Source organism: Rana temporaria, chromosome 7 (genome assembly GCF_905171775.1).
Source record: "Rana temporaria chromosome 7, aRanTem1.1, whole genome shotgun sequence".
NCBI lineage: Eukaryota > Metazoa > Chordata > Amphibia > Anura > Ranidae > Rana > Rana temporaria.
Genome location: NC_053495.1, coordinates 72,546,477 through 72,567,055, shown reverse-complemented (window position 1 = coordinate 72,567,055; position 20,579 = coordinate 72,546,477). Strand labels below are relative to the sequence as shown.

The 20,579-nt window shown below is 43.0% G+C and overlaps 1 protein-coding gene and 1 non-coding gene across 2 annotated transcripts in view; both read left to right on the top strand.

Moving 5' to 3' along the window:
• GRAP2 (GRB2 related adaptor protein 2) overlaps positions 1-20,579 on the top strand; it is a 750,180-nt gene that overhangs the window by 57,502 nt on the left and 672,099 nt on the right. The window lies entirely within an intron of this gene.
• Positions 13,189-13,295, top strand: LOC120946342. The gene has a single exon (XR_005750677.1). It is a non-coding gene; the product is annotated as a U6 spliceosomal RNA (small nuclear RNA).

The window sequence follows — 20,579 nt, the reverse complement described above, 5'->3', positions numbered from 1 at the left end:
ATTCTGAAACGCGTCGCATACCAGTGACGTCATCCGCCCTCGCCAGCCCTCCACGTGCGCTCCAGACCTCGGGTTGAGAACCATCTACATCCCCATGGATGCCCTCCTTCTGATGAAGCAGTGACCTCCCCGCACAGCGCTCCCTCTGACTGGAAAAGGAACTCCCCTCCTCGGATGACAGCTCACCCAGCTAAAAGAAACCATTACATACCTGTTCCATACTGCTCAAATGTGAGTGTAACAACCACATGTATCTGATTTTAACCATTAAATTGTTTTTAAGCTACTACACCCAGAGGCGCCTCTCTCCTTGCCTTTTTTCTAGAAATCGCAACATGGTCTCTGTTCCCCTCTGATGGCAGCCCTGGAAGTGTTTTACCCATCTCATTTTTAAACACAGACTTCTTGATCAGTTTATCCCAAACTGTCATCTCCTGACTTTTATTACCATCTCCCGCTGCCTCATATTTGATATTTATGCTGTATCTGACACCAAAGGTTTATGTGTACCTATGCGCATTATTTACTTGTTTCTGGTCCTACATTGATCCTACTTCAGGCCCATTGAATATCATTGAAGTCGGACCAAAGTAGTATCCTGTTCATGAAAGTAGGATGGATGTAGGACCAATGTAGGATAAATGTAGGACCGATGTAGCAGAGCAAAGTAGGATGAAAGTAGTGTAGTAGTGTGAACCCAGCCTGAGGGATCAGCAATGTATGCACACATCAGGTTTTAGAGAAAACTGATGAGTGCTCGTTAGGGCAGGCTCATTATCTGTTCTCTTCTCAGCCTCTTAATCAAAGCCAGGAGAAAGGATCTGGCTGTCCTCCTGAGCACACATTTATTTCTTACAAAGTCATGCAAGAAAGGGGGAGAAAATTAAGGTTAAAACTGAAGCCAGTTATAGTTGTTTAATCAGGCATGAGGCACTAGGCTAGTTTATTACTAGGTCCCTAGGCTCAGGCCGAAGATATTTTTCCCCTAATGAAAGGGGACAGCACGCCTAAATCAGTTTTGGAACAAATGGAATACAGAATAAATAGCTAACAGAAAACTTTCACATTGCAGCACAAGAATACATAAACCCTTTTAAGGCATGATGCCACGAAACAGGTGCACAGCGAGTGCCTTAATGCCTAGTGCCAAAAATAAAGAGGTACTAAACCTGAAAACACACAATTCTTAGATGTGGTGACTGCATTCCTTTTCTTATTTAGGCTTTCTTTCCTTTATTTTGACCTGTTGAATTGTCCAGTAAATCTGTTATTTTTCAACAGGAGACGCTGTCTTGCAGATGTAGCAGTTCAAGGATTGAGACAAACCATTTACCATTGACAGGGTTGCTGACAAAGACCTGCTTTTTTATGTAAAAGGAACAAAACTGTTGCTGTTACTGTTTATATAGTATAAGCTGGAGTTTGGCTTCAATTTGTTTAGTGCAACTAAATCTTCTAGTAAATCTAAACACTACCCTACTCCTAGGCTAAAAATGTGATGATTGGTGAGCTGCAATATATTACATTTTTGGTTTTAGGTTTAATACCGCTTTAACACCGATTAAAAAAAAATAACAACTGGAGTCACCAGGTATTACCTCATAATGTAGACAAAAACAGCAAACCTCTATATGTGACTACCACCGTTTTATAATATCAACCTAGCTATCAAAGAAACAAAATGTATAAACAGAAAAAGAAACATGCTGGATTTATCCTTTTTTTATTTTATTTTTTTTCCACCCCCAAAAACTTTCAAAACATTTAAAACTCCTTCACAGCTTCAGGTTTTTATGATCCTTATAACCCTCTTCAATCGTGTCTAAAAAGAGGCATGGAAGTATCGCTTAATACTTAAAAGGAGCTCCAGGTTCCCCCCCCCCCCCAAAAATCAAAAGTCAGCAGTTACAAATAATAAAATTCAACAACTACAGTATAAGGACACTTGCATATTTGCCAACAGTCCCAAATTTTTCCAGGACAATTCCGAATTTTGGACCCTTGTCCCGAATTATGCTTGCCCCGATTTTTTTTTTCCTGAGCTTTTGCTTTTTGTTCCGAGAAAATTGGGAATGTTTTTGGCTAAAATCAGCAGCGTGCTACACAAAGATGGCCGCTGTTGTTATTGTTTGCCCTTGTGTTCAGTGGAGAGGAGAGGGTAGCCAATCGGCTTCTCTCTTCAGTGGCTGCAGGGATTGGAGACCCCTCCCCTCTCCACTGAACACAACAGAAAGAGATCAGCTGCTGTTAACCCTCCGCCCCAGTGGAGCAACATGTGACACAAGAGAGCACAGAGTTTTGTGCTGAGTGCGGTTAGAGACGGAAATGACAGGCTGGGTTGGCTGCTAGTTCTGCTTAGTCCGAGGAGGGACACACCGCTATGCCTATGCCGCACTGTTCTGAGGTCTGAATAGTGTATTTTATCTTAGATGGACATGTGCTGGGGACGCTATGGTAGAAAGAGGGGGGGACTACTAGCTAGGGTTGCCACCTCATCCCTTTAAAAAGGAACACATATTAATTACACAGGTTCTGTGGCTAATTAAGGAGGTAATTAGACTCATTTGGTGCCTTTCCTGCATTAAATTAACCTCAGAACCTGTGTAATTCAAATGTGTTCCTTTTTAAAGGGATGAGGTGGCAACTCTACTACTAGCACAAGTGGAGAGGAGGTCTGCACTGGGGGGTGTCTATGCTGATGGAGGGGGGTTTATGCTGATAGAGAAGGGTCTGCACTAGGGGGTCTATGCTGATAGAGGGGGGTCTGCACTAGGGGGTGTCTATGCTGATGGAGGGAGGTCTGCACTGGAAGTGTCTATGCTGATGGAGGGGGATCTGCACTGGGGGGTGTCTATGCTGATGGAGGGGGGTCTTCACTGGGGGGTCTATGCTGATGGAGGGGGGTCTGCACTGGGGGGTGTCTATGCTGATGGAGGTGGTCTGCACTGGGGGGGCTATGCTGATGGAGGGGGGGTCTATGCTGATGGAGGGGGGGTATGCTGATGAAGGTGGTCTGCACTGGGGGGTGTCTATGCTGATGGAGGGGGGTCTGCACTGGGGGGTCTATGCTGATGGAGGGGGTCTGCACTGGGGAGTGTTTATGCTGATGGGGTCTGCACTGAGGGGGCTATGCTGATGGAGGTGGTCTGCACTGGGGGTGTCTATGCGGGAGGGTCTGCACTGAGGGGGGCTATGCTGATGGAGGAGGGTCTGCACTGGGGGGTCTATGCTGAAGGAGGGGTGTCTATGCTGATGGAGGGGGTGTCTATGCTGATGGTGGTCTGCACTGAGAGGGGCTATGCTGATGGAGGTGGTCTTTACTGCGGGTGTCTATGTGGGGGGTCTGCACTGAGGGGGGTCTATGCTGATGGAGAGGGGTCTGCACTGAGGGGGTCTATGCTGATAGGGGTTCTGCACTGAGGGGGGCCTGCACCAAGGGGAGAGGTCTATACTGATGGAGGGGGGTCTGTACTTAATGGGGGGTTTATACTGAGGAAAGTCTGTACTGAGGGAGGAGGGTCTGTACTGAGGATGGACTATAGTGGATGGAGGGGGGTCCTTGGTCTGTGTACCGCAGGGAGCTGGGTAATTGCTGACTGGGGACATTTGCCATGAGCAGGTCATGTATAGGAGTGAAACAAAGCCGGTTTTGGATAAAGAATTGTTTTTTTGTTGCTGTTTATGTCCCATAGTTAGATTTTCCTTCGCTTCCTGACCTGGTGACATGAGAAAGTGAGGGGAAATGTGTCTATAGTGAAGGGAACACATGTCCCCTATGTGAAGATTTCCCATTGATTCCTGTCCTGGTGATAACTAGATGTAGCACTTTCCATTATGTGCTGACTCAGGGACAGACCATCAGGGGGAATCTGCATAGCGACAATAAAAACCTGAGAGTGGGTTCAGCCTCTCCGCCGCCAACCCTCCGCCCCCTTGTGTCCGAGCGGGGACACTGATGGAAGGACCGGGGCTCCGCTGGCAGGGGAGCCCCGTTCCTTCCATCACTGATGGTCCTGGCTCTCCCTGGCCTTTCCGTAGACAAGGCTCCCCAGCTTATACTCGGTCGGCCCCACATCTTCCCGCACTGCAGGCATTACAACCAGCATGATGTTCTGGACACGGCTGCTACATGTGACCTCCAGACTGGGTTTCCATCATCACCAGCATGTCGCTGGTGCCCTTCCATGCTCCACCAGGCAGTGGTTAGTGTAGTGGGTATTGTAGTAATAAGTGTAGTGAGTGTTGTAGTGTAGTGGGTGTTGTAGTAATCAGCGTAGTGTAGTGGGTGTTGTATTGTAGTGGGTGTGGCAGGCGCAACACTATAAAGTGCCTAGTTGGCAAGTGGGGTGTGATCCAATCAATCTCAAATATACAAATCGCACCTCATCCCTGGGTATAGTAAGTGAGAACAGAGGAAGGAATGGGATGTTGATGGTGCTAAATAGAATAAGTTCTAAAGTATCACAAATAATTTTTAATAATTTATTAAAATATCAAAATTGAAATTCATGCAACACATGATACAAAGTTTAAAAACAATTTTTAGTCAGAACTTGGATATCCGGGTTGCTGGAAATCCCCAAATTGGACAGCTGGTCGGTTTGAGATGTTTATAACCCAATATATTTCGCCTTAATCGGCTTCTTCAGGGGTTTTGAAAGCGACCAGATTTAAATAACCAGCTCTAACAAAGTAGAAAACAACATGTAAGAAATTGTACATCATAAATTCAGCTATGTACATTAAACAACTAAAGCACAAAACGAGTAAAGCAGAGGCCTTCCCTGAAGAGGACATGCGCTGACCTGACATCCCGGATGGGGAGATAAACTGACACCAATCCCGGAAACCCCAGGACATCGAGAACAGCTCAAACCGCAAGGAGTGAAAGGCCCTACACCGAGGTACCTATGCTGCATCGGGGCAAAAGCTGGACCATAGGGGGAGAGATGGGGACCAAGCTATAGGGAACACATAACGCCTAATGAGTATCATGTTCCAGACCAATAAAGAAACTGTATAATTAATGATCTAACCGACCAGCTGTCCAATTTGGGGATTTCCAGCAACCCGGATATCCAAGTTCTGACTAAAAATTGTTTTTAAACTTTGTATCATGTGTTGCATGAATTTCAATTTTGATATTTTAATAAATTATTAAAAATTATTTGTGATACTTATTCTATTTAGCACCGCCAGCATCCCATTTCTTCCTCTGTTCTCACTTACTATAAAGTACCTCATGTGCTGTGGCATTAGAAGAATTGTAATATCTCTGACTTTTCAATCCAACAAGACTGTCTATTACTCTGAAAATTCCTCTATTGCTGTTCTATGGAAGTAGTAAGGTTTAACGAGCACACCAAATGCTTAAATAACTTCTTTATTAACTTCACTTTTCTTCATAGATAACACTGCTGCTTTGCAGCAGACAGTCCATGTACAAACACGTGTTGAATAAGTATAACAGAAAATGGCGGTTCAAATATTCAATCTTGTCATTCAACATAAAATGGTGGATATATTTCTTCTTCACTATTTATACTCTCTCTCTCTCTCTCTCTCTCTCTCTCTCTCTCTCTCTCTCTCTCTCTCTCTCTCTGTAAGTTATCAAAGCATTTTCGGATTTCTCTGAAAGGTATAACTGTGGTTTGCAACTTGGTTTGCAGGGTTGCTTTAGTTCGGTTAGCTTGTTAAAGTGGATGGATGGATGTGACTTAGTTCGATGGAACTACAGTTAGGGCGGTTAGATGACTTTGTTTGAATGACTGAATGGACTTAGTTCGATGGCTTATGCCCCGTACACACCATCACTTTAAGTGATGAAAAAAAACGACATTTTCTGTGAAGTAAAAAATGAAGTTTTTGAAACTTCAATTTTCAAAGATGAAGTTGCCTACACACCATCGTTTTTCTCACAATGTTCTAGCAAAGCGAGGTTACATTCCACCACGTTTTTCCATTGAAGCTCGCTTCATAAGTAGCTTCTGGGCATGCGCGGGTGAAAAAACGTTGTTTTAACGTCGCTGCACACGGTCAATTTCTGTGAAGTAAAAGTTGACGTTTTGAAAAACGACACATAAAATTGAAGCATGCTTCAATTTTTTTTGGTTGTTTTTTAGAAGACATAAAACGACGTTTTCCCCCACACACGGTCAATTAAAGTGACGTTTTTAAAAACGTCATTTTTTTTCATCACATAAAGTGATGGTGTGTACGGGGCATTAGTTCGGTGGAACTATAAGTGAACACACAACTAGATCAGTATACAGTTCTGATCACACTATTTACAATAAGAACATACTGTATATAACTTGTGTAACATACCTATTTAGGCCCTTACTTCCATAAAACTGAACTCTGTATGTCTGCTCTGCTCTCTGTCTTCATGTGGAATGAATGCAGCACATGTACAGTATTAGGAACCTCCCAGACAGAATGGATGCAAAGCTAGCTGTGATAGGTCAAGACTCTGCTCAATGTGAGATTAGCTGTGATTGGGCAAGGCTACTGATGAGTCACAAAAGCTTAACTCTATGCTTTGGTGTGAAATCTACTGTGTAATTTGAGATTACCTTCACTGTCATATAAATAAACGATTCTTAAAGGCATATTTTTTCTTTTGCTTCTGTGAACACAACATACAACTATTATATGACATTCAAGCATAAAATCACAGTGAACAACTTTGCTTTTGTCTCTCACATATAAACATGTGCATTACATTTAGGTTCTTAGCATGTTTAGCTGTATATACATGTAGGTTATATTAGCTACCTAGGACAGGTTCTAGCTGGCCAGCTACAGTGGGTAGTGTGGTGTAGTGGGTGGTGTAGTGGTAATCAGTGTAGTGGGTGTTGTAGTGGACAGTGTAGTATAGTGGGTATTGTAGTGTAGTGGACAGGTAGGTCAATATACTGGTCACTATAGGAATCAGGCAGGTCAGTGTAGTGGACAGGTAGGTAAGTGTAATGGTCAGTCTAGGAATCATGTAGGTCAGTGTAGAGGTCAGTATAGGAGTCGGATAGGTAAGTGTAGGAATCAGGCTGGTACATACTATTGTAGGAAGGGAAGGGACTCGGGGAGTGGGTCCGTAGGTTAGGGGGCGCACCGGGTGCTGACAATCCACGCTACGCCACTGCTGCTGGGGGCACCTGATGTAAGGACGGACTCTGCTGGGGGCACCTGGTGACAGGTGACACTCTTAGGGGTCCCACTGATTCACAATTATGGTGAGTTGAATGATTTCATTCTATATTACAATATAATAATAGAAATAATACGCTTCAATCATACTGACAGCATAACAATCATGGTGCCGTGATGACTGAAGCGCCAACATCAGGTGTTTGGAGTATCTTTATCTGCTGATAAACTCTGGAATACACATATTTCTATTGTGGTGTAGGATCTGGGCCTGCTGTCCATCCATTCCTCTTTCCTTCTCTCCCTCTCCATCCCTCATTCATCTCAGACTCTAACCACACCCCTTCCGAGCCACGCCCCCTTTAAACCACGACCACTATTTTGTGTAAACCACGCCAATTTTTCACTTTGCGGGCCCATTTTTCTATTGCACTATGCCATGCCTACAAACTAATGCCCCACCCCTGATTATTGCAAGGCTCCGCCTACATGCAAAAAAGTGTCCCAATTTTTTTTTGCAATGTTGGCAACTATACACTTACCTGTCCAGGGATCCAGCAATGTCCTATCTCGAGCCGATTATTTATGTATTTTATATCTCAAGTAAGGGAAACAGGCAGTAAAGTAGCCTTTAATAAAATGTATATATATTCCTGCGCTGCTTAGGAGATAGCTGGCTAGTGGTAAACTGCTGCAGGCACCGAAAGGGTCAAACCGTACCCAAAGGGGGATAAATGTGTAAAAATGGGATGTTGTGCTGTTTAAAACAATAACAGTGGTATATGTATATATGTACTGCCTTCTAATGACACATTGATCTCAATAAATGCCATATGTTGCTGTGCAAATAACAAACTGTGCAAATCGCAAAATAGTGTTGTAACGGAATGGCCCGTGACACCCAGAGACCTTTGAAGGATGTGGGGTACTCCTGTGCCAGCGTCACTAATGACTCTTGGGTCTAGGGTCATCCTATGCCCCTTTTGGGCATAGGATGACTGAGAAATGATAATGCATGTATTGCAGGAGATCTGGAATATTACAAGTTGTTCCTTATGAACAGGTCAATAGACTGTTGATATTCCATTGTCCATTGTGTGATGCTAATACTGTTTTGTGTCTATTGTACTGATTAAGGCTGTAAAGGTCAGATGTCTAACTTTGAGGTGTTAATTGAGTCTGGCTTCTGAAAGACCTTTCATTGTGGATGCTAATGACACTGTATGGAGTGAAAAGTCTATTGATGATAGAGGTGTTGTGAGTTAGCAGTCTAAAGGTCAGACGTCTCTTTTCAGGTGTAATGGATTAGCATGTCAATTACGTCTACAAAGTAATGTGCATTATGTAGCAGTGAATAGATTATTGCGGAGTCGGGACGTCTGGGGGATGACTAATAATTAACTCAACTGAATGTCATTGTCTAAGAGAGTGTGTATTGAAGTGCCTTGTGGGTGGAGTTGATTCATTGTTTACTTGGTTTCTTAAACTGTATATAACAAGCTGAGTTTAGCATTAAAAGTATTCATTGATTTTGGAACCAGTAAGAGAGCTCTGTCTCGTTATTTCTGGGGAAAATCCAATGGGTCCTGTCTGCTGGATTGTACACTAGTACAGGCCTTAGTCATCTCACGTCTTGACTTTTGCAATGTGGTATACCTTGGACTCCCTACTAAATGGCTCTCCAAGCTGCAGCTGGTGCAGAACCAGGCAGCTAGGTTGATTACGGGGACCTCAAGATGGGACCATATATCACCCGTTCTCAGACTACTTCATTGGCTCCCATGCGCAAGGAGGATTGAATTCAAGGCTTTGTGTGTTATGTTCAGGGCCTTCAAACAACATGGCCCACTGTTCATTAATAACATGGCCATACATTACCACCCCCCCAGGGCACTGAGATCGGCCGATCAGGACTTTGCTGTCATCCCTCTAGTAAGGTTGATTTCGTTTGGTGGCCGATCTTTCAGAGCCAGAGCCGCCTCGCTTTGGAACCTTCTCCCGTTGTCTTTGAGGAAGTACACTGTTCTTATTACCTTCAGAAAGGCTCTTAAAACCTTCCTCTTTGGGGCAAGTTGATAATGACCACGCCTAATTAAACTGACCTGGCCCCTCCTTCCCTCACCCTATGTCCCCCTCACTCCAAACCCCCTTGCTACCGTTTGTTTTTATTGTTGATACTTTATATGGTTTCTCTTTTTATTTATGTACACGAGCCATCAGTTCGTCTACGAAGTCTTTTTTCTTTCTTCTCTTGGATTGCTTTTTGGTCCAGAATAGACCAGCGGACCTCCTTCCAGCGCTTAGACACACCCTTCAGGGTGTATGTGGCGCTGTAAAGAAATATTAAAATCAAATCAAATCAGTGTCGGATAAGCTGTCATGGTTGATGGAATGGAAATCGTAAATGGTGGTGACCGTTACAAATGTAAACTCCAATGAGTTTCCACAAATACAAATAAAAGTGCAAAAAAACACATGCAAACAGTACAAAGTTGTATACAGTGACAAAGAAAATATATATTGCACTAAAAATAAAAGTGCAGAGCGCAAGAGTCTCTATAGATGCTTAAAGTGCAGATTATTTTTTTTTTGAAATGCCGAAAAATGCAAAACACGCGACTTCGATGTGCAGAAAAAATGCAAAGCATGCGACTTCAAATGTGCAAAATCAGCGATAAGAGAGTTACATAGTTACATAGTTACATAGTTAGTCAGGTTGAAAAAAGACACAAGTCCATCCAGTTCAACCACAAAAAATAAATAAATAAACAAACAAAATACAAAAACACAATACAATCCCATACACCCAACTCTATACCCACAGTTGATCCAGAGGAAGGCAAAAAAAACCTGCAGAGCATGATCCAATTTGCTACAGCAGGGGAAAAAAATTCCTTCCTGATCCCCCGAGAGGCAATCGGATTTACCCTGGATCAACTTTATCTATAAATGTTAGTACTCAGTTATATTCTGTACATTTAGGAAATAATCCAGGCCTTTCTTAAAGCAATCTACTGAGCTGGCCAGAACCACGTCTGGAGGGAGTCTGTTCCACATTTTCACAGCTCTTAAGGCTCTTTCACACGTCCGTTCCGTTCGTCCGTTTTTTGGACGTCCGTTAACGGACCGCTATGCTTCCCTATGGGTTAACGTCCGTTAGCGGATGAGCATCTGCTAACGTCCGTTAGCATCCGTCTGCGTTAAGTTCCGTTTTTTTGGACGGAAGAAAACCCTATTTTTCTTCCGTCAAAAAAACGGAACGGACGAAAAACGGACGTTAGCGGATGATCCGTTTACCATCCGATCCGCTAACATCCGTTTTTCATCAAAATATGTAAAAAGCCCCCCAAAAAAAAAAAAAAAAACGGATGGAAAAACTGATGAAAAACCGACGGAAAACGGACGAAAAACAGACAAAAAACGGACAAAAAACTGATGGAAAAACGGATCAACTGATGAAAAAAAAACTGATCTAAAAAACTGAGCTGACGTGTGAAAGAGCCCTTACTGTGAAGAAACCTTTCCGTATTTGGAGATGAAATCTTTTTTCCTCTAGATGTAAAGAGTGCCCCCTTGTCCTCAGTGTTGATCGTAAAGTGAATAACTCAACACCAAGTTCACTATATGGACCCCTTATATATTTGTACATGTTGATCATATCCCCCCTTATTCTCGTCTAATCTTTTCTCATAGCTGAGGTCCTCCATTCCTCTTATCAGTTTGGTTGCCCTTCTCTGGACTATCTCCAGTTCTCAGATATCCTTTTTGAGAACTGGGGCCCAAAACTGAACTGCATATTCCAGATGAGGTCTTACTAATGATTTGTACATGGGCAAAATGATATCTCTCTCTCTCTCTCTCTGGAGTCCATACCTCTCTTAATACAAGAAAGGACTTTGCTTGCTTTGGAAACCGCAGCTTGGCATTGCATGCCATTATTGAGCTTATGATCTACCAAAACCCCAAGATCCTTCTCCACTACAGATCCCCCCAGTTGTACTCCCCCTAGCATGTATGATGCATGCATATTCTTAGTCCCTAAGTGCATAACTTTACATTTATCAACATTAAACCTTATCTGCCACATAGTCGCCCAATTAGACAGAGCATCGAGGTCGGCTTGTAAATTGGAGACATCCTGTAAGGACTTTATTCCACTGTAGAGCTTGGTGTCATCTGCAAAGACAGAAATGTTACATTTGATCTCAGACCCAATATCATTTATAAAGATATTAAAAAGTAAGGGTCCCAACACTGAACCTTGGGGTACACCACTGATAACCTTTGACCATTCAGAGTAAGAATCATTTACCACGACTCTCTAAATTCTGTCTTTTAGCCAGTTTTCTATCCATTTACAAACTGATATTTCCAATCCTGTAGACCTTACCTTACGCATGAGCCGTGTGTGGGGAACTGTATCGAACGCTTTTGCAAAATCCAAGTATATCACGTCCACATCCACTCCTCCTGTCCAGGGTTTTACTTACCTCTTCATAAAAGGAAATCAGGTTTGTCTGACAACTTCTGTCTTTCATGAATCCATGCTGTCTGTTGCTTAAATATTTTTTTTCCAGCAAGAACTCATCCATGTGGTCTTTTATTATTCGTTCCATTATCTTCCCAACTATAGAAGTTAAACTAACAGGTCTATAGTTACTTGGCAAAGACTTTGTTCCCTTTTTAACTATGGGCACCACATTGGCTCTACGCCAATCCAGTGGTACTATTCCTGTCATTAATGCGTCCCTAAATATTAGATACAGTGGCTCTGAAATTACAGAGCTCAATTCTTTTAGGATCCGTGGGTGGATGCCATCTGGTCCAGGTGCTTTATCCACCTTTATTCTGTCTAAATATTTCTGGACCATATCACTTTTGAGCCATTGTGGATTTGGGGCTGTGTCACTCCCACCCCCATTTTGGACATAGAGTAGTGGGGATGTCTGCTCTTTTTTCCAAGTCATCCTTTAGGATGGATTACAGAAAAAGAGGCTCCTCCCACCTAGCACAGGAAACACATCATAAAAAGCACTGCACCTCAGTATTTGTGTTTCCTCTGGCCAGACAGGAACTCTAAACGGATTTTTGTTATTTTTGCCGGGCCTTCGTACTAGAGGGCAGGGGCCTCCCGACTAGGGTGGCCACGTGTCCCAGATTGCCTGGGACAGTCCCACATTTTGCAGATCTGTCCTGAGCACATTCATTCCAGGACAATACAGTGTCCCAGAATGAAACTGACACATCCACCCCCCAGGGCCAATCTGATGCCCCCAAAAAAGACAGCCACATCACCGCTTTACTCTCTGACAGTAATAGTTCTGGCCGGGAATGCCTGGAGGAGCACAATCCCGCTCCCTGCTTGTGATTGGAGAAATTATAAATCCTGCCTCTTGTGTCCAATCACTGTGATGTGATTCGTTACAGCACAAGCAGATTTTTGGGAAGGGAGGGTTTCCCTGAATGGTAGTTTGAAAATGTGGTCACCCTACTCCCGACGTCCATACCCAGTGCAACAGGGGTAGTTCTCCTGGGGTAGGAGTCAGTTTGGGCCATCCAAGAGACCTGGAGGAAGCAGTCTGGGGTGAAAATAAGGGACCTCCTCTCCCTATTTATGGCTGTATCCTCAGTGAGGTTACCTGTGAGGAGTGGAGGAGGTGATCCAGTGGGTCCATCCGGAATGGCACAGCAGGGTGTTCTCCTAGTGGAGCCATAGGCTCAGGGTACCCTTTTTCTGCCGTTTCAAGAGATCCCCGTGTTACAGGGCTTCTCCATCCCCAGCATGTGGACTGTTCTGCGGGCACAGAGTGATGAGGTAGCTTCTGGCTCCAGATGGCAGGAAGTCAGACTGTGTCCATCTTGGTACACCCAGACGCCAGGAAGTGAAGCCCTAGCTAGGGTATCCGAAGGATAAACAGGCGTGCTGTGCCAGAGGGCAGCGTTGAATCCACAGCGCCGCCGCGGATTCTCCACACCTCCTTTAATAGGGGCCTGAATAATAAGATGGCGCCGAAGGCTTCCAAACAACATTGAGATACCAGGGTGCTTGCTTCGGCAGCACATATAATAAAATTGGAACGATACAGAGAAGATTTACATGGCCCCTGTGCAAGGATGACATGCAAATTTGTGAAGCATTCCATATTTTTTATCCATGGAAGCAGGTCTGGAGGCGCCATCGGTTGATGCAGGCCCTACGGTAAGAAAATAGGGGGCAGACTGCCTTTTCTTATCCTCCTGTGATGGGGGGAACAGGGGGTGTTATGTTTTTTCCAGAGCCGGTTTATTGTGTATGCTTAGGGTGTCACGCATAGGCTCCGGTGGTGGGTACTTTAAAAAAAATCCTTAGATTAGAATCTTGTTATCCACAGGGTGTTTTTGTTAATGGGTATTTACTTCAGTGGAAGTAATGTGCTGGCGCTTGTCATTTGATATATTACAGGACAAAGCCCACGAGCCCAGAGATAACAAAACAGAGACACCCAGAAAAAGGTGCCCGATGTGCACCAAGAAAATGCCTTATGGGTGGAAGAAAAGTGCATGTCAGGACTGTATAGTTTGTAGCAGACACTGACCAGGTGGTCAGGGCTACAAGCTCCATGCACTGTTCCACACTGCTCGACCTTTCAGGGCTACAGAGAAGATGGTGGAAGCCATTTTTTCCTGTAAGTCACCAGGAAGGAGTATGTAAGCAGGAAAGCAGGCCTGGGACACCTGCAGACTCTGGCCCTAAGGTAAGAAAGAAGCAAATGGGGGTTTCCTCTTTTCTTGCTCCCTGGTGAAGGGGCACTGAGGGTTTCGAGATTATTCTCTGTACTATCCACAGACGGACAGGGCTGGTCTGGGGAGTCTGGCTGTGTGTGTATCCCCAATTTTTCCCTACTAGTGTGGGGCTTCATTTGGGTCTCCCTATGTGGATGGGTGCTGGTCAGAGGGTGATAATCTGCACCTTGTCTCTCTTGGTAAAAGACTCATTCCGCCTTGTGTCCCCTCCCTCTAGCACAGAGGATGGGAGCAAAGACGAGCCACCTAAGGGACAGATGCACACCCTGCAAGTACAAGTTATCTACTACCTGGATATCAGCTCCAGTGCTGAAATGCTCTTTGAAGGGGAATAGGGATGAGCTTCGCGTTCGACTCGAACCCATGTTCGACTCGAAAATCGGCTGTTTGATTGTTTGTTGAAATTCGAACAAAACGGGTCGTTCGCACCAAATTTGAGTGACGCGTCACGGCCCATAATTCACTGCGGCATTGCGCGCTGATGATTGGCCAAGCATGCACTATGACCCGCATGCTTGGCCAATCACAGCGCCGTCAGTACAGAGAGCCGTAATTGGCCAAAGCCAAGGTGGCTTTGGCCAATTATGGCTCAGGGCTTTAGAACACGCCCCACACTATAAAAGGCAGCCTGCAAGGCGGCCTCGTGTAGTGTGTTGCAGCATTGTTAATGAAAAGATCAGTCAGTCAGAGAGAGAGAGAGACAGTGGGCTAGATTCAGAGAGAGTTACGCCGGCATATCAGTAGATACGCCGTCGCAACTCTGAATCTACGCCGCCGTAAATTTAAGCGTATTCTGGAAACCAGATACGCTTAAATTAGGCTAAGATACGAGCGGCATAAGTCTCCTACGCCGTCGTATCTTAGGGTGCATATTTACGTTGGCCGCTAGGTGGCACTTCCGTTGATTTTGCCGATTCAGAAACGTACGTGCGCCCAGAGGATTTTTTTACGTCGTTTACGTAAGGCTTTTTCCAGCGTAAGGTTACTCCTGCTATATGAGGAGTATCCAATGTTAAGTATGGACGTCGGGACAGCGTTCGCGAATAGGGCTTTGCGTAAATTACGTTCATGTCGAAAGCATTGACTATTTGCGACGTGATTAGGAGCATGCGCACTGGGAATACGTTCATGGACGGGGCATGCGCCGTTCGTTAGAGACGTCATTTACATGGGGTCATGTTTTATTTACATAAAACACGCCCACCTCTTCAGAATTTGAATTTGGCGGATTTATGCTACGCCGCCGCAACTTAAGGCGCAGGTTCTTTGTGAATCCAGCCCCAGCCTCACTAAATTACGGCGGCATAGCGTATCTGAGATACGCTATGCCCACACAAACTTACGGCGGGCTATCTGAATCTAGCTCAGTGTCTTTTTTACTAGATAGATAGAGCAGGCAGGCTAGTCAGTTCAGTTAAATTTACAGGCCGGGATTCAGAATGGACTTACGACGACGTATCTCCAGATACGCCGTCGTAAGTCCAATTGTGCGCCGTCGTATCTTTACACGTATTCTGGAAACCAGATACGCCTGAATTTGGCCAAGATACGACCAACGTAAGTCTCCTACGCCGTTGTATCTTGGGTGCATATTTACGCTGGCCGCAAGGGGCGCTTCCGTAGATTTACGCGTCGAATATGCAAATGACCTAGATACGCCGAATCACAAACGCACTTGCGCTCGTCAGATTTAGCTACGCCGTTTACATAAGAATATGTAAAAAGGTACTACAGCGCTATTACTAAAACCATATAAAATACTAAAGATAAGCTGCAGACACGTGAGGTGCACAAAACCAAAGTGAATAAATAAGAAAATATTGTGTTGCGCTGATAATCAAGTAAAAAATTGCATACATATATATATATATATATATATATATACACACCATATACATAAATAAGAACCCCCTACACCTCAAATCAGGGAGGTATATGTGCAAAAGATAAACAAAAACCACTCAAAAACTATAATGTGAAAAAATTCAAATAGAACCAGCAAAAATAGTTCATGGAAAAAACACAGTTCAGTACATAGGCTAATAGGAGACAGGTGTGAGATCCACAGTCCTTTGGTGTGCAGCTGTCATTATAGCAAAAAAAAAAAATAAAAAAAATAAAAAATAAAAAAAATAAAATAAAAAAAAAATAAAACCTTTTCCTTCTGGACTCCCCGATTAACACAGGATATCAGGCGCTCATAAGGAGAAAAGAAAGATATATGGTGCAAATAACGTAATAAAATGGGAAATGAACCCTGCAATACAATGATTGCACTCACGGAACCTCGATGGTAAAAAGGCTCAACTGCAATCAGTCATTGAACGCCGCTCAGTGCTACGATCTCCTCAGAAGGACGGATTCGACCGTCGATCGCGTCACTCGGCTTCTCCCCCACGCGTATCGTCAATAGCCACTTGACTTATTCATGGGTTGCCATGTGACCATGTCAGCAGTCTATTTATACAAGCTGACAATGGAGGCAAGAGCAGAGGGGTGGATCCTTCACATCATTGCCGGCTGACTGGTGCGCTTTAGCCACAACATTTTAATGTGATCTTTACAAGCAAATAAAATACATATATACGAGACCATTTGGAACAAATTAAATGTTAAAATACATTATAAAATTCATTTATGCAACCTTCATTATGAACAACTAATAGCCTATACACGTCACTGCCTCCAGTGGTGAGAAGAATAAATACACCTAATATTACTCAACCACTTTCAAAAATAAATAAAAGAAGGCATAGATAATCACCCCCCCTAGTGGGTGATAGTAATATTACAAGAATTACTATAGACATGACATACAATGGAAGGGGATAAAAATCCCGCATACTGGTGAATCTTCACCAAAAAAAACACATGATCAGCTGATCAATAGGTTATAATAATAAACCCAGTCCATAAGATTATTAAAAAATATTAATAACAATATATAATGATAAAAATATATTGATAAAAATATATATATATATTGATAAAAAATATATATATATGGATAAAAAATATAAAAATGTATATAAAATGCCCCTAATTAGAAATCTGCGATGAAGCAATTGAGGTCAAACTCGATGTTAAGGCCATTAGGTGCCAGGGTAGCCATCTCGTGAATCCACCGAGATTCACATTTACTCAGCTCCCTGACTTTGTGACTCCCCCTCCAGTGGGGTATATACTTGTCTATGGCCCAAAATTTTAAACCTCTTGGATCATTATTATGGCATTGTTTGAAATGTCGTGAGACATTATGTTCATCACAACCTTTTTCAATGTTTTGTACGTGCTCCCTAATCCTTTTCCACATGGGTCTCTTAGTGCGTCCCACATACTGCAAAGAGCACGGGCACTGGAGCACATACACCACCCCCTCAGTCCTGCACGTTATTAGCTCTTTTATTTTATAGTCTTTTTTGGTCACATTAGATGAAAAACTGGAACATTTTTGGCCATTTTGATTTGTCTTCCTACATGCAAAACAGCGTTTGCAAGGGAAAAAACCTTTTCCTTGCCAGAAAGTCAGAACCTCCTTTTTATTTGGGGGGTCTGGGACACTTTTTGCAACTAGATCCCTTAAAGTGGGAGCTCTTCGATACACAACTTTAGGTGCGACAGGCAATACATCCTGGAGCTGCCTATCAGCTTTTAAAATCGGCCAATGTTTCCTGAATATTGATTCTAGTTGCCTGTGTTGTACATTGAAATTTAGGATGATAGGTATTTCTTGTTCCACTTTTGCAAACTTTTTTTTATCTGAAATCAGGTTCTCTCTTGATACATTCTTAACTTCCTCAATCTTTAGTTGAATAAAATCTTCACTGTAGCCCTTTTGTGTAAACTTAGAGCCTACAAATTTGGCCTGATCCATAAATGTATTATCATCCGTACAGTTCCTTCTGATCCGCGTCAATTGCCCTTTTGGTACGTTGATCAGCCACGGGTCATAATGACAACTGTCTGTTGGGATGTAACTATTACGGTCTACTGGCTTGAAGAACGTTTTGGTACTTATTTTCTGATTTTCCAAGGAGATTTCTAAATCCAAGAACTGGATAATCTTATCGCTTATAGTATAAGTGAGTTTTATATTTTTTCCATTCTTATTCAACTTTTCAAAAAATTGTTTCAGTGAGGTGTCATCCCCTTTCCATAACACAATGCAGTCATCTATAAATCTTTTGTAAACTATTAAAGAGTCCGGTGAATCATTATATATGGCAGTCTCCTCCCATTCTGCCATATAGATATTGGCAACACTTGGTGCATATTTGGCACCCATAGATACACCGTTAAGCTGTCTGAAATATTCCGATTTGTGCCAAAAGTAGTTGTGTTGCAAACCGTAGGCCAGACTCCTCAAAATAAAGCGTTTTTGCTTGGACACTAAGTCGCTGAATTTATCCAAGGCCCATTTGGACGCATCAATAGCCTCCTTATGGTTGATCACCGTATAAAGTGAGGCCGCATCTGCTGTGGCAAGCAGATAGGTATCACCCGTCTCCATTTTAATAGTTTCCAAGATTTGTATAAGATGTTTTGTATCCCTTAGATACGCTCGAGTCTTGGGCACCAATGGTTGCATGAAACGATCCACATATTCACCCAACCTAGAGTTTATGGATTGAATGCCATTTATAATTGGTCGCCCGGGAGGTTTTTTAGCATCTTTGTGTATCTTGGGAATTGTATATATGATAGGTACCCTGCATGTGTCTGGCACCAAATACTTATACTCTCTCTTATTCAGGACCCCTTTTTGTCTCCCTCTGTACACCAGATAAGCCAATTCTTCTTTATATTCTCGTGTGGGGTTCCCTTTAAGTTTAATATACGTATTAGTGTCCTTTAGTTGATTATCCAGTTCCTCATAGTAGTACTCCCTTGAAAGGACCACAATTGCTCCGCCTTTATCTGCAGGCCTTATAATGATTCCTTTGTTCTTCTCCAGCTCCTTGATCCCCCTATGTATAATCATAGGGTCAGGTATGCGTTTAACCTTTAGGCTATCCAAATCTTTCAGGACCATTTTACTGAATACCTCAATATGGTGATTATTAGGCACCTGAGGGTTAAAGAGGGATTTGTTTCTAAGAGTGCTATATTGAACTCTACCTTCATCCATGTTTCTATCAGCCTGATTCCTAACAGGCTGATTAAGCATATATTTCTTAATGTTCAGCTTACGCACAAATTTTCGAACATCAACATATGCATCAAATTTATTTAAATTCCGTTTCGGGGCAAATTTCAAACCCTTATCTAATGTCATCAATTCTGCAGGGGTAAGGTCAATTCCACTTAGGTTATAGATACCCTCGCCTACTGTACTTTCCGTCTTTTTGACCTTGTGTCCCCCTCTGCACCCCCTGGTTCGTTGGGGCTTCGGGCGTGATCTAACTGTTCGTACCGAGGTGGGGTCTTGTCGCTCCGGCGATATTCTAAAAAAGAGGAACGTGAGTCTTCTTCGTTCCTATAGGTGCTAAGTGGTTCATATCTGTTTTGCGTATGCACCGGGCTCCTTCTGTTATCATAATAATAATTATTATGGGGAGGTGCACCAGTTTGCTGGGGGTGCTGAGAAGGTCCTCCTTGTTGTTGGTAATAATTTACTGGTGGTTTATAATAATCTCTTGGGTCTCTATACTCCTAATTATGTTGTCTAGATTCCTGATGGTAATTTTGTTCATAACCCTGTTGGTTCTGGGGTTGTCCATGATTTTTATTTTTATTTTTCCAGTTTGTCTTCCTTGGAGATTTTGATTTCGGTTTTTGATTACCTTTATTCTTCCACCAAGGCTTTGGTGTCCTAGGTCCATTGTGATCATTCCTAGGATGTCTATCATCAGAGTGGTCTCTAGGGGGCCTAATATGATTGGCTTCTGATGGTCTAGAAGATTCACCAGGCCTAGGGTCAGGGCCTCTGGTGGGAGACCTTATCCGTACCTCTCTATCCGGGGAGGAGGCCACCGATCCTCCATGATGTTCACGGAGGTTCAGCTGCCATTTAAACACCTGATGCAATTTGTAATCATGTGTATCCCTCAGATATTTTCTTTTCTTTCTTTGCTTAATTTCCATATCCCTTTGTTCTAAGACTTTGTTCAGTTGGTTAGTGAGTGTAACAAACGAGGGTGAGTCCTTATAACCCTCCAAGAGAGTTTTACACTCTGAGATTTGTTTATTAATATTTGCCATCTTTCTCTGTTTGCGTTTTAAAAGAAACTGCTGCACTTCCATACCCTTGGTATTAAAAAATAGGTACCATTCTTCAATGGAATCTTTATCTGTTAGGCCATCCATAATAGGGAGATCCCACCTAAGTCTTCTAGGGACTATATTCTCCTTAATGTACTGATCATGAGTGGTAAGATCCCACCAAACACTCATCTTTTTTTCCATCAGGTGTCCAAATCTTCTAAAATTAGTGTCTAGATCACCCGACTCTACTGTAGGCTTAGTGGTAAATACATCCTTCAGGTCTATTGTGCGATTTTCCATGTACTGAAAAATCTCCATAATGGCTGCTGGTAGTGATATAGTGAAAAAATAATAATATGTAAAAAGGTACTACAGCGCTATTACTAAAACCATATAAATTACTAAAGATAAGCTGCAGACACGTGAGGTGCACAAAACCAAAGTGA